Consider the following 16676-nt stretch of genomic DNA (forward strand, 5'->3'; position numbering starts at 1 on the left):
AAATTCCATCTCACCACTCTTGTCCTCTTTACTCAGTTTCTTCAATTTCTGATTTATTATGAAAATGACAAAATGGATAGGATCCAATTCCTCTAGTAGTATGTTCACTCATTGATCATTGAACAAATATTTTTGCTTTAGAATATCATTACCTAAGTTATAGCATATGGATGATCCTGAAATCATGTTATTCTTAGCACCCTCTGGCCCTCTTCCCACTGTTTTCGCCTCACCCTTTTCCTATTCTGTCATGGTTATGAAGCAGACAAGAAACGGTTGTAATCTTAGGTCTCATAGAAGGGCAGAGTATCCAAGACTTAACAAAATGACAATTTCCATTGTACCCTGCCCTGGTAAAATGCTATTAATGGTTTTTATTCAGTTTAAGAAATCATATATTAGAAAGCATATTTACAAGTTGGAGAGTACCCCGAGTTTTGCTTTTAATAGTTGTCAGTAAGGAAAAGGATTCAGATTTTGTGTCAAAATGTATGTAAGGGGGTTGAACACATAATTTTTCCTCTTACATAAGAGATTAAACTATAGTCTCTGCCCTCCAGGAATGTATAATCTAGTTGGGGGAACTTCTTCACATAAAGTGATAAATAACAATACAATACTGTGGGTCAAATAAAAGCACCAAGAGTGTAATAATGGCCATACAATGGGTATTTTTTTCTATTAGCAAAGGACAAATTTATCTCTATCCCTTCCCTAAGGCTAACACATTATCACATATATTTGAAACAAAGTTTACAGTAATGGCTTTGATCTCAGTGTCCAGGCATTCCCCTTTTCCCCAACATAATTCATAGACAGTACTTTGATTCACAAGTTGATTCCCACTTGTCTCTGCTAACTGTTGTGGTCTCTACCAACTCACCCAACCTGAGGTGTGTGAGTCACTGAGTTCTCCCAGATTATTAAGGCAAAGAGGAGAGAGTCGGAGATGGAGGCCTTGGGAATGCTTCCCAAGCCTATCAAAGAACCTCATCTGCACTTACCAGTCATTCAGCAGGTGCTCAGTTCCAACGCCCATACGTGCTTCTTCGTCTCTCCAGGGCACTTCGTTCTGAGAATTCTCTTGAACTTTTTGAAGAGACACACCTGTCCTTGAGGATTCCTTTCCTATTTCCCTATTGCTATAGGAGACAACATCTTCCTCCCAGTTCCTCATGCTCACAAGCTAGGAGTCCTCTCTCTCACTCTCTGTTTCCAAGCTGTCCCCAAACAGGGCTATTTCACTTCTGCAATAGCCTTCCAAAACAATTCCTTTCTCTTCTCTAACATTGCTACCATTCTGGTTCGGGTCTGGTCATCTCACCCCTAGATTATTGCAATTATCTGCCTGTGGACCTGCCTGGTTTTCCCCTCTTCAAACAACTTTTATTCAGTCATTAAAATGATTTTTCTAAAGCACAGGTCCAATTATCACTTCTCTACTCAATAAATTCAGCAGCTCCCTATTGCCTTTAGGAGAAAATTCACAGTATTCTGATTAGCATTCAAAATCCTTCATAAACTTGAACCTTCCTTCCTGTCTTTCCAATCTTCTTACACCTGTCTCACCTACTGGTACCTTTTTATTTAGTAAAACTGACTTTTTAACTATTCTTCAAACAGGATATTTCATCTCCAAGTACTGAGCTTTTTTTTCTGGCTGTTAAATGATCTCCTTATTCATCTCTAATTACTTAATAATAACTTAAAGTGTTTTTTAAAAAAATTCTTTTTGTAACTTAAATAAAAAAAGTATTTTCAAATACACACTAATGCTTCTTTAATTTAAATACAAAAAGAAAAAAAAGAACATTTCCAAATACACACTAGAGCATAAAAAGAAGATTCAATATAATACCATGAATTTCCATTTCACACTCTTTACTTTTTTTTAGCTATGTAATGAATACTACATATTGTTTTCAAAGCTAACCTGTTTTTCTTTGCTTTCTTCTAAGTTTTTTGTTCTCTGCTATATACTTTTTTTCCTCCCTCCCCATCCTGCCCCAGAGAAGGCTGTCATTAGACATAAATATGTATTATTATATTATATTATACATCTTATTATTAGTTTTTTCTCTGAAGATAGATAGCATCTTCCTTCATAGGTCCTTTCTAGTTGATTTGAGTATACTACTCAAAATGATTTAGTTATTCAAAGTTCTTAAAACAATATCGTGGTTACTGAATACAACATTCTTTTGGTTCTGCTCTTTTTACTCTTCATTATTTAATACATTATTTAATTAATTAATAATAATTACTTATTCACTACAGTATTTAATATTAATAAAACTCACCAGCTCATCATTTCTTACAGCATAGTAATATTACATTATAATCATATTTTAAACTTGTTCAGCCATTCCCCACTTGACAAGCATCCTCTCAATTTCCAATTCTTTGCCACCACAAAGAGATCTACTATAAGTATTTTAGAACATATAATTTTTTTTCTTTTTTGCCTAATTGCCTTGGGAAATAGACCTAATAATAGTATTTCTGCATCAAAGGGCATACAAAATTTTATAATTTGGTAGGGAGAATAATTTCAGATTGCTCTGCACATAATAGGAACTTAAAAATTTTTGTTGATTGATTATTTCAGTGTTTTCCTTTGTTGTATTAAAAATACTTTTTGACAATTTCTTCTGTTTTGAGAGTGTAGCTTCTTCACATCTGGAGGATGTATATATCTATATATTAGCTATTATTATTATTAGTTAATTAGGCCATAATCCAAATCTGTCAGACTCCAAAATGACAATAAATGATAATAATAATAAACCCTTATATTTGAAGAGTGCTTTTAAACTTTTCAAAGCATTTTCACATATATTATCTTATTTGATCTGTATCAATTAGATGTTATTATGTCTATCTGTCTATAACCTTAGGTTTAACCTTAATCATTTACTCTCCTTGGGACTCACTTTCCTTATTTGTTAAATGACACAGTTACTGAGGAACTACCTCATATCCATTAGATTAGCAAAGTTGACAAAAAAAAGAAAAAAAAAGGAAAAATTACAAAAATGTAGAGGGGCTATAGGAAAACAGGTACCTTAACCTACTGCTAGTAGATCTATGAACTGAGTGCAGCCATTCTGGAAAATAATTGAAAACCATGTCCCCAGATTTATTAAACCGTGACCCAGTTTATCTTTAAAAGAGCAAAAAAAAAAAAAAAAAAAAAAAAAGACTGGGTAACTGAGGGGAGTAGACTCTGAACTGGGGAATGGCTGAAAGGTTATATTATGTGAAAATGGTAGAATACTACTATTATGTTATAAGAAATAAGGAAGGGGATGGTTTCAGAGAAATCTAGAAAGATTGGTATGAACTAATGCAAAGTGAAGTGTTCAGAAGGAGGAGAACATTTTAAACAGTTAACAGTGAAAAAAAATTTTTCCCCCAGAGACAATTGGGATTAAGTGACTTGTCCAGGGTCACACATTCAGGAAGGGTTAAGTATCTGAGGCCAGATTTGAACAGGTCCTCCTGACCTCAGGGCTGGTGCTCTAACCACTTTTACCAATTAACCTGCCAACCACTTTTTGAAAATATTTTTTCAGGCAAGCTAGGTGGTGCAATGGATAAAGTATTAGCCCTAGAGTCAGGGGGGACTGAGTTCAAATCTGGCCTCAGACACTTAATGTTAGTTGTATTATTCGGGGCAAATAAAAATAAAGTATAATTTGAATTTTAAAAATAAAATAAAAATTTAAAAAATGAAATACATAGAGACTAGTTATTGATCTTTAGTAGGCAATTTCAGTAACTAAATTTGAATTTATTTGTCTTAATAAAAGGAGGGAGTTGGACTAGTTGGCCTCTAGACTCCCTCCTAGCTTGAATTCTAAAATCCAATAAACTCAGCTCAGTGGAATGAATGCTGGCTTTGGGGTCAAAGGTCCTAGGTTTTAGTCCCCTTTCTGGCTATCCTCTTACTACTTATGCAATCATGGACAATTAATTTTCTTGGGTCTGAGTTTCCTCAACTGTGAAATGAAGAATTGAACCAGACTGCTCCTTTCCTATTCTAGAGTTATGTAGATCCTACACATCACTTCTTTGGGCTTCAGTTTATTTGTATGATATGAAAGACTTGGGCCATTGAAAAGGTCTTTTCTATCTCTACATCTAAACTCTTATGAACCATATCTGAAAATGGGTAAGGAAGCTCTTATCTCCATTTGACAGATGAAGATCCAGAAAAGCTCACCAATGAGAAAGCCTGGGTTTGATCCCAGCACTTCAGTTCTTAGACCAGTGACAGTATCAAGGTGAGTGGGGCAGAGGAATCCCCCAGCTTTCCCACTGAGAAACTCAGGGCTTCTTGGACTGGTGTGTTAGCCACCCTCCATCCTGGCCTTGGAAACAAACCTCAGGAATGGGATCCACAAGCTGGGGCCTGGATGCTGGTCTTTGACCATTCAACCACTGTGGAAACAGCCCCGCGCCTGCCAGATTTTCTTGGGAGAATTTAGTAGGTCTACAAACAGCTCAGATGGTGATTAGGAAGCGGACCAAGTAGCTCTGGCACTTAGAGGAGTCAGTGGTTTGTGAGCAGCATAAAGTTTCCGTGTGTGTGTGTCTGTGGGCAGAGACCCTAGGAGCCACCCTCAGTTTCCAAACCACAGCATGCTGATGTGGGGAGTGGGAGGGAGGTCACGTTTAAAGCACAGTTGTTGCGGCTGAGAGATTCCACAGAAACGCTATGTCCTGGTCATTCTCTTGTACTGTGTTTTCCATAGGCCCATGTTACAGGGAAGCTAATCCCTCCTAGATATAGGGTGGCAGGGTAGCATCCACCCTGTTTCTTTCCCTAGCCATTTGGGAACAGCGAGTCTGAAAAAAGCCTTAGGCTGAGGCATTTAGGTGACACAGTGGAGAGAGCACAAGATTGTGGGTTAGGAAGCCTTTCACACTTCAACTCCAGCCTTAGACATTTACTAGCTGTGACTTCCTATAGCCTCAATTTTCTTAACTATAAAATGGGGATAATAATAGCACTTACCTCACACTTACCTCATTGTTGTGAGAATCAAATGAGAGAAAATGCACAAAATACCAGTAGATGGAGAGTTGGTCTTAAAGTCAATAAGACTTGAGTTCTAGTTCTGTCTCTCACATATTCTGGCTGTGAGACCTTAATTAAGTCACTTAACTTGTCAGAGGTCTAGGGAACCCTCCAAGACACTCTAAGTTGCAGAGACAGGGTTAACCTGCTTTGGTACAGGGAATTCCAACTCGGGAAGTTTTCTGCATCAATGAAATCACAGTTCTTATTGTTTCCATCTCTTTTTGGGTCAGTAGGAAGTCTGGCAGGACATTGTGATGATCTTTTTGGATTAGAAGTTTCCCCTTTTGATCTGATTTTTGAACCCTTCCCTCCTTCCATATAATTTTTTTTTTATATTGAGAAGGTTTCAATTAAATCCAGAAAATGTTTATTAAACACCTACTATATTCAGAGCCTTCAGTTCAGTCCTGAGGAATATATAAAGACCAATTAAAAAAAATCATGATCTAGGGAAATAGAATGGCATGGGATAAATGACATAGGATTTGAAGTCAGAAGACCTTGGTTGAAATTCAAGTATATGTTGAAATCCCAGCCCTGTTGCTATTCCCCTGTATGAACTTGGGGAAATCATTCAACCTTTCTGAGTCTCAGTTTTTTTTATCTGTAAAACTAAGATGAGGTCTCTTCCAGCTCTAGCTCTGTGATCCTATGAGCCTATAAGAACTGGGTTAGAGTCTTTAAGAGTTACTGATTGTGTGATGCTGTGAAATCAAGTAACCCCAGTTTCCTCACCTATAAAATGGGAATACTAACAGCTATGAACCCTAGCCAAAGAAAAAGGTTACATATGATAATGGTATGGTGTTTTAGAGTCTTGGACTAGATGATCTTAAAAGTCCTTTCTAACTCTGGGACTTAGTTTCCTCATCATAAAATTAGGGGGGAAGAGCTGAAACAGTTGTCCAAAGTCAAACAGATAGTTTAATGGAATATGCTAGTCTTTTCTGTTTTCAGGTGGGCTACCAGACTAGAATATTGCTGTGTTGAGATGATAAAAGGTGGGTGAACTGAGGGTGAAGGCCAGATTACTGTGATTCATTAATCATAAAGTATTGGCTCTGGTTGTGGCCTTGACTATTTCCAGTGTCTGAAGCAGAAACAATGGTATCTATGGGGTTCGATTTTAATTTCTACATAGATGACTCCTAAACCTATATATCCAGTTTGAACCAGTTTGCTGAACTCCAGTTCCAAATTAGCAACTGCCTATTGGATATGTCCACTATATTCCATGGGTATCTCCAATCCAACATGTCCAAAACAGAACTCACCGTTGCCTCCTCTAAAACTCCTCCAAATATCTTATTTCTATGAAAGCAGCACTATTGCTCTAGGCACCCAGATTCATAACTTCAACTTTCATGACCTTTTCTCTGTCTCATCTTTCATGCTCATCCACCAAGCCCTATTGATTCCATTTCTACAATATTTTGTGCATCTTCTGTTCCCTCCTTTAGCGTAGTTAATATTCTTTTCAGACACTGATCACTTCTGAGCTAGACAATTGCAATAACTTCCTATTTGGTCTCTTTTCTTCCTTCTTTTCTAATTCATTACAGTTGCCAAAATACTTTTCCAAAAGCACAAATCTGACCATGTCACTCCACTGCTCAAAAATCTTCAGCTGTTCCCTATTGCCTTTAAGTCAAAAATACCAAGTCCTAAGTCTCACATTTAAAGCCTTACACAATCTGGTTCCTACCTACCTTTCCAGACTTATTTCATATTATTCACTTTTATACCTTCTATCTTCCAGGTCAAATTGGCCTCTTGAGTGTTCGCAGAACTCAACATTTCATTTCCCATCTATCTCAGTGCCTTTGAAAAGACCGTCCTTCATGTATGGAATGCATTTCTTTTTTTTTTTTTGCCTTTGACATTTGAATTCAATAATCATTTATTAAGTGCCCAACATGTGCCAGGTACTCTATTAGATTCAGAGACAAAAATGAAACATTTCTTTTCCTCAAGGAACTTACACTCTATTGGGGAAAATAAAAGGCACACAGAAAATTGAATACAAATTGTATATAAATTAATTTCCAGAGAGGGAGGGCACTAGCAACTGGGGAGGATCAGGATAGACAACCTGTAGGTGACAGCACTTGAACTGAGCTTTGTAGGATGCTAGGGATTCTGTGAAGCAAAGATGAGGTGAGAATACATTTTAGCTGTTGGGATTTATGCAAAGACATGAGAGTGAGAGATGAAATGCTGGGTAAGGGAAAGGGAAAACAGGTTAGGTTGGCTGGAATGCATAGAGTAGCAAAGAAAGCAACGAGTCTAGAAAGAAAGAATCACATTGTTAAGAACTTTAAAAACCAGAAGTTTTTATTTTATTGTAAAGACAAGAGGGAAGCTTTGGAGCATCTTGAGCATGTAAGTAACATTGTCAGAACAATGTGTTAGAAGTGTCAATTTGGCAGCTGTATGAAAGATGGAGTGGAGATGAGAAAGACTGAAAACTGTGAGACCAGTTAGAAGGTTGCAGAACAAGAGGTGACAAGAGCCTAAAGGATGGCAGTTGTGGGTGTAGAGTGAAAGGGCTGGATATGAGATCTATTATAGTAGTAGAATTGATGAGACTTAGCAATTTATGGGATGTGAGAGTTAAGGAAGAGATACAAGGCTTGGATGATCCTGAGAGTGTGAATCTAGGTGACTTGAAGAGTGATGATTCTCCACAAAGGGAATTAGAGAAGTTAGGTAGAAGGAAGGTGATGGGAAAGCATGAGTTATATTTTAGATATAGTGAGTTTGAGATGCCTATTGGACACCCAGTTGGAGATGTCTAAGATAAAGAGTAGCTGATGTAAGATTTAGGAGAGAAATTATGATCTGGAAGTTGTTTGCCTAGAGATTGAACTCATGGTTATTATTGAGACCTTTGAGAGAGTATGTAGGAAAAAAAGTACTCAGCATAAAAAGGTTGGCCTGGAGTTTGGGAAGTTCAGGGTGCTGTTGGTGATTGTGATGATAACAAGTATGATGATCTTGCAAAATGTGACTGAGAAGGAGCAGCCAAGTATATAAGAGAGCCAGGAGTGAAAAGTGCCAAGAAAACTACTGACATTGTCTCAGTGAAGGGAATGGTGGTGAAAGAATCAAATGCTGCAGAGAAGCCAAGAATGATAAGAACTGAAAAGATACCAAAATTTATAGCAATTAAGACATTATGGGTAAAGAGATTAAAGAAGAAAATGACCCATATGTAAAAAAAATGTTTATAGCATCTCTTTTTGTTATATCAAAGGACTAGATAGTGAAGGGGTGCCCAACAGCTGGGAAATGGTTGAACAACTTATAGTATATGAGTATTATGGAATACAATTACACTATAAGAAATACTAAAAGATATGATTTAAGAGAAACCTGAGAAGACTTCTATGATTTGATGCAGAGTTTGAAACATTTAGGAATTCTGAACAATGCAATGACCAACCATGATTTCAGAGGCTCATGATGAACATACCCATACCTGGCAGAGAGTTGTTGTACTTAGAGTACAAGTTGAGAAATAGGCACTATAGGAATTAGTTTTGCTAGATGATAGATAAATAATTATATATACACAGAGTTCTTACAAGGGGGATGAAAAGATAATTTATCTTGTAGCTCTCTCAGAAATATATTGAGATTCTAGAAAAAAAAAAGGTTAAAATAATCCACTCTGATCCTTATCTGAAGGGAATCATTAAAAATATTAATGAATAATAATAATTAACTGGGCAAGATAACAGTTTAAATGCAATCCTAGTATTTGCTCCAGTAGACTTTAGTATCACCAATAAGTTGCTTATTCCAGGTTTTCTGTGCTCACCTTTGGAAAAGAGGACAATGTGATGTCCTTTAGATTAAGAAAGAATGCAGAATATTTGATCTAGAAGAGACCTTATATCATTCCAATATACCTCTTTATTTTACATATAGGGAAACTAAAGTCCAGAAAGGCAAAAATGACTTCCTCTGAAGTCACAATAGAGTTAGTGGCAGAGCCAGCACTAAAACCTAAGCTTTCTGACTCCCAATTCCTGCTCTTCACATGGACCTTGTGTGTATGTGTATGTATACACACATACATATATACAAATATACAAAACATACACATACATATTTATACTTAAAATACATATCTGTATACAGATATATATATACATATATACATTCATATATACTTAAATATATACATAAAATATACAATATACATATACACATATATAAATTTTAGTCTATATGTATATACACATATACACACATTTTAAATGGAAGAATAAAGAGGTATCTTGTCTCTTTAAGGAAGAACTTCAAGTCAAAGGTAGAAGTGGGTTATGTAGCATGCTGCTTGCTTTTCTGTCCCTCTTAGAAATGGCTTTAGATGTAACCTGTGGATAATTTGGTAAACATCTGTGAAATTTTGCAAGTGAGGAGTGAAGACAGCAAACTTCAGCAGAAACAGCTCTTTGAGAAACATATGCTTAAGCAGTGGCTGGGGCACTCTACTCTGTCCAAGTGGAAGGCTCTGATCGGATGTGGTAGAAATCTGTCACCCACATGGGCCAGAGCTGAAGGAAGGGGCAGGGCCCCTCTTTCTCTTCTTGAGCCTGCTCCCACTCCCACTCCCCCTGAGGAAAGGGAGCTTCCATCCTGTGCATAAAACCCTACATTGCCACTCTATTGAGTAGGCTGGGGGGGGGGGCGGTGTGTGCTTATTGGGGATAGGAAGTTCCAACAATACTAATTTCACGCTGTAAGTTTTATGAGGTAGGGACCGTGACATATCTGAACACTCTTCCCCACAGATCCTACCATAACAAGTGCTTTCAAAATCTGTGTTGAATTGCTATGGGCTAGTAGAAAAAGCATTGGATTTGGAATTGAGTTGGATTCAATTCCGGCTCAGCCTTTACTCCCTTTCTTACTTCCTTTCTCACGGAAGATCCCTTTCAGCTCTAGATCTATGTACCTGTGATTTTAGAGACCAGGGAGTAAGAGAGGTCAGGATAAATTATTTGCCTCATTTTACAGCGGTGTAACCCAATAAAACCCAGAGATTTGTTTATATCTGCAGAGGTTTTGTAGGTAGTGAGGAGGTGAGGAAAAGTCGAAGGGGGAATTGGTGGCCAAGGAAATGTGCTTGCATGCTGTATGAGAGCTCCCTGATGACCTAATCTCAATCTGACCCAGAGAAGCCACTTCCTCAGATGTGGGGCCCAGCGTTGGCAAGTCACTGTCTTCTTCCCTTGAGAACAGCAGAAGCAGCCGTGGCTCTAGCAGCCAGAAACACACATCCTGTAGTGAGGTATCTGATGGAAGACAGATGCAGGGTCACCATGTGAGTTCTAGAGTAGGCGAGTGAGTGGGGGAAGGCGAGTGAGGAAGGAGTGACCTACTTTGTGGATGTGACTCAGAAAGAAGAAGGACATTGGGTAACTCCTCAAGGCTGAGACTTTAAACAGGTTATGTTTTTAGCAATTTCTTACATTAATCACTTAGCCTGATGGCTCTCAAATTCCCAAAATTCCATTATCTTCCCCCTTTTTTTTTTTTTTTAAGTTTCTATTCCTAGCACAGATGGGACTTGCCATTTATCCATCCATACCTCACATTTGTTTTATATATATATACACACACACACACACACACACATACACATACACACACACTTGTTATATAACTTTTCATTCACATATTCTAGCCCACATGATATATATCAACCACCTTTTTAGCACTATCCCCACCATGGTCACTTTGAAGTTGGGCATAGGAAAATGGATGAGATAAAGAGAGAGAGGAATGAATTAATTATTAATTCCAAAGTGTTTATTAAGTAAGTGCTTACTACTATTCCAAGACACTATTATATACTGGGGATACTGATATGGGGGGAAACATTTCATGATCTTATGGTAGAAAAATACATGATGGTTGAGGAAAGAAGTTATGGTCTGAGAAGTCACAAAGATAGTGGACATATAGAGATATCCATTGAAATACTCTTTCCAGAGGCAATGTTAGTAGAAGGGTTGGGGAATAATTCAATTAAATCACTCCATTTCACCCCACTGACAGTAACTAGTCAGACCACACACTGATACCCTTAGTAGTTAAGAAGTATTTCAGTTGAATCAATCAATTGGGGCTCAGAACCAAATGTGAACAAGGCATCTGTATCTCTATTCAATTCGTTCAATCAAAGCATTTCAACCAGGTACCCAAGAATTCTGTTCAAATTGGTCACACACCCTGTGGGACTGGTATAAAACTAGGCAGCTTGTTTGGAATCCAAGGGGTAAGCAGGTGTCCTCTCCCTGGAGGTCTTCAAGAAAAGTTCTGGCTACCTGCTGGAGATTACATAAAGGGAATGCTGGTCCGCTGGCTCGGTCTAGAAGGTCTCTGCCTCCCCTTGGAACATGGAAGGTATGATTCTGTGTCATGGAGTCCCTGACACGGGGATTTCATTACCCAGGGCTCCTCCTCTCGTGACAACAGCCCTCTCTCATCTACAAATGGAGGCCAGGCCGGCTTGTTTCCTAGAACAGGAAACATGTGTCTGGATAATCTTTCCTGGAAGTGCTGGCCAGTGTCTGGGGCCTTTGTGTGTCTCTGCTGGAGGGGATCACTCAGCAGGGAGGGCTGTTTAGTAACAACGACACCCCTGTTTGGGGGCCTCCCTTCAGATCTCCAACGCAATTCCCTGCGGCATTGCAGAGAGAGCAATGAGGGAACTGTTTCCATGCAGCTCTAGGAATTGACGGCACTGGGCCCAGAAATGCTATTTGCATGGTTGCTCTGGGAACACAAAACAGCCCTGGAGATTACAGATAGGCCCTGGGAGACCCATCCAGGATGCTTGTCCCCACAACCTAACTCAGAATCCTCAGTGCCATCTAGGAAGACCAGAAAAAACAGGTCCTATTGAAATAGTTAGGAGACTAGTGTGTTTATTATGTAGGATGAAGACAGAAACAAAGTTTATCAGATACCTTCTAACTGGCCTATGGAGAGAGTCAATAAAAAGCTCTTGGACTTATTACCTGATTTCTTTTGGACTTTGCACCCAGAGATGCCTGATTGTTTGGCAAATCCAATGAATCCAGTGAGTTCTCAAAATAGTGCCTGAAAATCTATAACTTCCAGCGTGGCACATATAATTCCAAAGAAGTTACCTAAATTTTGTAAATGCTTATAGTGGGTCTTGTTTCATAAGAACTTAACATATAAAAAAAATCCAGATTTTCAGAATGGATGAATCTGAAATTGATTGCCAGTCTTTAAAAGAATTCTTAGAAGACATGATTTCTAGATTGCTACTCTAGGGTTCATGTCCCTCCTATTAATTAGCTATGTGTGTAATTTTGAATTAAACATCTGACTTCATTGACCCTCAATTTCCTCTGAAAATGAAAGAGTTGGACCAGATGACCTCAAAGGTCTATTCCAGTTGAAAAGCACTATGAACCTACATGGGAAAGGAAAGAATATTAGCTTTGGAAAGAGAGGATTTTGATTGAAATCTCATCTTTGATGCTGCTTATTTGTGTGACTTTCAGCAAATAATTTAACTTCTCTAGAGCTCAGTTTCCTCATCTGTCAAAGGAGGCAATGAAATAGATGACCACTAAAGTTCCAATTAAAAAAAAAACTATAATCCTAGTGTTCTACCTTGAATATGCTACTTTCTTCAGGACTTAATTTATTCTTCTATAAAAATTAGGGGTATTAGTATTGAGGGCACCAACAGTCCCTTCCAACTCTAACATTCTAGGATTCTGTAAGGTAGTTTAAGAATTGCTCATTTTTCTTTGAAAACCCAACCAGGACATTCCCGTGGAGACAGGAGCTTATTTCTTTGGGGACCTGAAGTCTGCAAGTCAAATCAGCTCCTGGCAGAATCATCACCAGCCTTTGCTTCCCTCGTGTTTTGCGGAAGGAACAAAGTCTTTGTGGCTGGAAACATCCACAGGATGAGACAGTTCCTACTGTTCTCTGCACAGGGGCCAGTGGTTTTGGAAACCTGAAGCAGCCACAACTAATGGAGCTGCACATGGAAATTACAGTTGGCGGCTTCCCACCCCCACATAAAAAGGGTATTTCTTCCAAACCTCAAGCACTCTCTTTAAAAAAAAAAAAAAAAAAAAAAAAAAAAAAGAATATTAATCTCCTCTGACATGGGAGAGGAAGGAGGAAGAAAGGGGAGGAAAGCAAAGTTTAACCTGAAAATTCACAATCCTAGCAGAATCTTCCAGCTGTTCCCGATGTGGGTGGTGTTTTTCTATTGCCATCTTCACATTTAGAAAAAGGGGATAATTTGCCAATGCCAAAAAGCTTCCTGGGGGCACAAAGGCAGGATGCTACAGAGGAGGCCTATCCTTGAAAGTGGGGACGTTAGCCCCCACTGTCCTCCAGATGCCCCATGCACCGCCAGGCAGAAACGGTTGCAGATGTTTCCCAAATTATCCCTCCAAGTTCCATCCGCAAGATTCCTCGAGAAGCGACAACCGCAGACTTCAGCGGAAAGGGATCTTCGAGAAACAGAGGCCCAGGAATTAGTTGTTCCCATTCCACGTTCCCAATGAGCCCAGGCAAGATTGCTGGCTTGCATGCCCCTTTGGCTTAGCAACTTATGATCAGAGGATCAAAAGATTGAGAACTGGAATGAGACGTTATAGATCGTTTAGTCCACCCCCTCACCCTGTAGAGGAGGAAACTGAGGACCAGGGAGAAGTGACTATCCCCTACCCCAAATACATACACACACACACACACACACACACACACACACACACACACACACACACACACACAGAGCTAATGTGTGGTGGAGCTAAGATTTGAACTCGGAGCCTCCTTGTCTCTGAATGTGGTCTCACTCTGTCTCCTGGCACATTATCTTAGCCACCAGCCTGGCACAGAGCAAATACCACCAGTCTTCTAAGTAGAAGACCTAAATTCAGATCTTACCTGCCATGTTCACCACTAGTGTCATCTTGGGCAAGGCATTTTTAGCCAGAGGCTTCAGGGTTTTTTTTTTTGTTGTTGTTTTTTAACCTGTAAAATCAAGGAGCAGTTGGACTGGATGGGCCGAGGTCCTGCCCGGCTCCAGATCTCTGACCCTTCCCTTTTTCTCCCAGCTGCCCTTTGTAACCTTGGACAACTTCATGGGACGAAGGTTGAGGGTCACCCCATGAGCTCTCAGGGAGAGCAGGTCAGTTTTTTTGGGTAGCAATAAGATCTGCTGTTCAGTCCCAGGGACCCTGGGACCCCAGATTAGGAGAGGTGCTATAAATACAGGTCTTTCTCCTTGGCTCCCTGTAGAGGTGGACTCCATTTAATTCACAAATAGGCTTGCTTGAGGAGTTTGCTTTAAGTTAAATGAGTTTAGGGTGAATGTGTGGGGAATCTCTACTCCCACTTAGTGCATGCACTTACAGTGATTTGTCAAAGAATCAGACTCCAAGCTCAACAAAATTCAGACACAGCTTTGCATATATCCACTGTACAAAGTGTCTAGCTCTAGGAGGGTTACGTGTCATCCTTCAGAACAGGGGTCAATACAATATAATTCTTTAACGCTATTCTCAACCTTGGGAGGGGGGATGTCATTTCTACAGAGATTTATATATCCATCCCTAGTCTCTCTCCTGAGTTCCAGTATCTGTTACTCACTGCCTGTTTGTTAGATATTTCCTACTGGATGTCCCATAAGAATTCAAAGTCAACACGTCCTCTTCCTCACATTCTACTTTCCCAGATTCAGCATTACTCTTGATTCCTCATTCTTGTTCATCCTGAACATCCAGTCTATTGTCAGATTTTCTCAATTTTACCTGTAGAACATCTTCTACTCCTATTTCCCCCTCCATTCATATAGCCCTTATCACCTCTCCTCTGCAGCATTGCAGTAGCCTTCTAATTAGTTTCCTTGCCCAATTGGTCTCCTCTCTAGGAGCCTTTCCAACCTATTCTTCCCACAGCTTCCAAAGAGATATGCACTTAGAGCATGTCTAATCATGTCATTCCCTTGTTCAATAAACTCAAATGACTATTATTTCTAGGATTAAATAGAGCTTTGGTTTTGCTTGGCATTTACATTCCTTCATCTTGGCTCTAATCTACTTTTTCAAGTTTATTATATTACTCCCCTTTGCGCACACTACAGTGTAGGCAGACTGGCCCTACAGGACACATAACAGTCCACTTCCCATTTCCATGCCTTTGCCTAGTTGTACCTCATGCCTGCAACACACTCCTTCCTTAAATTTATCTCTCAGAATCCTTAATTTCCTTCAAAGGTCACCTCAGTGTGATATTCTGCATAAAACCTTTTTTTCATCCACCAGCCACCTGTGCTGCTTCTACTAATTTACCTTGTATGTATTTCATATGTTTTCTCTATATTCTGACATATGTGTGTATTTTCTCTTCCCAAAGAATCTCCTTGAGGGAAGGAATTTTTTATGGTTGTCTCTGTATTCCAAGCACCTTAGCACATTGCTAAAGTAGACATGGTAGACACTTAATTGTTGATTGATGAGAGAGAATGAAGAGTCAGTGATGATTCCATTGTCACCAATTTAAGTGCCTGGTAAGGTTATGCTGCTCTTAAGGGAACTAGGGAAGTTAGGAAAGGGATGGGTTTTTGGGGAAAAGAAATTGAGTTCTGTTTTAGACAGATTGAGTTTGAGATATTTATGGCAGTTCAGGAGAAATACTAAGCCTGGATCTGTAGATCTGGGCATTGTCTACATAGAAATAATGAATGATTCTGTGGGATCAGAAGAGATCATAGAAAAGGTCTAGGGTAGAGTCTATGGAGATAATCATAATTGGAAGGCAGGCCATGAAGAAGGATCCATCAAAAGGGATCAAGGTGGTGTCAGGCAAGGGAGAACCAAGGCAGAGCAGCAAGAAAAAGACTCAGAGCAGTGAGGGTGGTCAGCAGTTTGGGGACCAGATAGGAGAAGAAAAGAGAAGTGGGGAGGGAGGATAGGAAAGAAAGAGAGATGGAAAGAAAAAAGGGAGAAGAGGAAGGAGAGAATGAAATATAGCTAGATGGGGAGCTCCAAACAGTGTGGAGCCATGTGGAATGCCCTCCAACCCACAAGCCTTATTTGCCTGCCAAATCAAGCCCTCTGTCTTGTGAGTTTCCCAAACCCTGAAACCTTTATCCCCATTTGGAGGTTTCTCAGTCCCAAATGGAATCTGGCTCCTGAAAGAAGTTGCTGAGGCAGCTGTTACCACAGAAACTTCCCACTCATCCTTGGGGCCCTAGTTTCTCTGGGGAAAGCACTGGACTTGGTTCTGAGGAAAAGGAACACTGGGGTTCCCAGGGCAAGATATTTCTTCACAAACCAGATGCTGGGGGTTGAGGGCAAATTCCACTTTGACCCCGGTCTATAAGGAAAAGAGTTTTATATTGGATTTTGAAGGGAGGAAAGGGAAAAAAAAAGGCTTTGAGAGCTGCTGCTTATTAAGTTCTGAATGCCACCCCAATTTTTTAAAGGTAGTGAAACAACTCCTGGACTGTTATAGTTGCCCAGTTCCCCTCTTTATGTCTTCCCTGTATCTTTTTGTATCTCAGGAGATT

The sequence above is a fragment of the Sminthopsis crassicaudata genome, chromosome 2 (genome assembly GCF_048593235.1).
Source record: "Sminthopsis crassicaudata isolate SCR6 chromosome 2, ASM4859323v1, whole genome shotgun sequence".
NCBI classification, from domain to species: Eukaryota; Metazoa; Chordata; class Mammalia; order Dasyuromorphia; family Dasyuridae; genus Sminthopsis; species Sminthopsis crassicaudata.